The 1,653-nt window shown below is 32.8% G+C and overlaps 1 long non-coding RNA gene across 1 annotated transcript in view; it reads right to left on the bottom strand.

The window, feature by feature from the left end:
• Window positions 1-6: 6 nt before the first annotated feature.
• The window catches only part of LOC106881521 (uncharacterized), a 2,786-nt gene continuing 1,139 nt past the window's right edge, over window positions 7-1,653 (bottom strand). Inside the window, exons 2-3 of the long non-coding RNA XR_001410868.2 lie at window positions 1,408-1,547; window positions 7-414 (exon numbers count right to left, since the gene is read on the bottom strand). This is a non-coding gene — a long non-coding RNA (uncharacterized LOC106881521). The remainder of the gene's footprint in view (window positions 415-1,407; window positions 1,548-1,653) is intronic.

Here is a 1,653-nt window from a genome sequence, read left to right as displayed (position 1 = left end):
CTAAAAGAACAGCTGTTATGGAAGATTCCAGAAAAAAAATGTTAAGGATCTTTAAATAAATTTGATAATAATGTTGGCTGAATAACATTGTTAACCATATATTTAGAGGGAAATGGGGTACAGTTGATGAAATCAGCCCTAGCACTTGACTGGTGCTTTAATTTTATTAATTCTGGGAGGAAGAAGTTGGAAAGTCTATCTTGGAAGAGTTTTATCAGAGAGACAAAATACATCATAGAATAGAATCTTATGAGATATTACTATTAAGAAATAACAAAATACCACAAATATCTCACACATTTGCTAAAGTAAAATGATAAAATATCAGGATAGCTGCCATGGAAGTTTCCAGGAAAATTGTGGTCTTCAAACCAATTTATATTGACTGCTTCAGAATGCTTTGTGCCATATCAACTGTAACAATAAAATAAGAGAAATTATAATTAGAGAGAATGGTTAGCAAAAGTATGAATATTACAGTAAAGTTTATATATTTTGTTGTGTCTAGGGAGAGTCATTATGCTAATATACACAGGTTCAATTCCACTCCTTTATTATTAGTTATTTGGTTAAATTGAGAGAAATCACTGCAAAGGTTGGAAGTGGCAAAGAAAGAACTTTGTTAAAAAAAAAAAGAAACAGAAAAACAAAGACGCAACTGATTGTTTAACCAATAAGTTAAAAAAATGACCAATTCATTGGATAGATATTTCACCAATTGACATAATAAAAGAGAAGAATTGAAGGAAATCACAAAGGATCAAAATAAGTGGGGAAATGCAAGCATGCTTTGGACAGAATTTATTGAGGATGATTTTCTACAGTTGGATGTCCTTCCTATCATCAATCCTCACTTGGCCAGACATGTTTTTGCAGAATACTGGAAATGAACAACATTGTTAATATGACAGACACACATTTACAACTATTCTACTAAGGCAAGACAAAGAAACCTATATGCACCGATATCAAAACACACACACACATTGGTATTACATAAATGCACTCAGTCCACTCTGTAAGGTTGTTGGTGTTGGGAAGGGCATCCTAACATAAAACCCATGCCAAAACAGGCAGTGGAACTTGGTGCAGTCCATTGGCTTGCCAGTTTCTATCAAACCATCCAACCCATGCCAGTATGAAAAATGGACATTAAAAGATGATATGATGATGATACACAAACACACACACACACATGCAAATGTCAAGCATCTTTTAGTCTCCCTCTACCAAGGTACAAGATAATGCATGGTTAATTCAAAACAAAGCTGAATAAACAAGCATTACATTTGAGAGATTAATCTGAATGCTAACTGGTTAAGAAATTAGCATTTTATTTCTATCACTGACTGAAGTATTACAAATAGAGCCAAGCTAAAAACGACATGAAGAAACATGACTACTTACTGGTTGCCTTCTTACAACACGGGTTTGAAATTCTTCTTGATAGGCTGCCAACACTTGAAGTATTCATTGTCAACTTTATGACAAGTGTCATTACCCCATTTAGTTAGTGCCATACTAAGGGAACTTTCAAACATAAATGACTGTAAACAATATCGGGAACAGAAGGATTAATAACATAGAAAATATTTCATTTGAATCATGAATAATTACATAACTTATACAACAAACAAATTAGATAATTAATTC

Source organism: Octopus bimaculoides, unplaced genomic scaffold (assembly GCF_001194135.2).
Source record: "Octopus bimaculoides isolate UCB-OBI-ISO-001 unplaced genomic scaffold, ASM119413v2 Scaffold_160944, whole genome shotgun sequence".
Taxonomy (NCBI): domain Eukaryota; kingdom Metazoa; phylum Mollusca; class Cephalopoda; order Octopoda; family Octopodidae; genus Octopus; species Octopus bimaculoides.
Note: the sequence above shows the minus strand (reverse complement) of the source record. Positions and strands in the feature narration are given on the sequence as shown.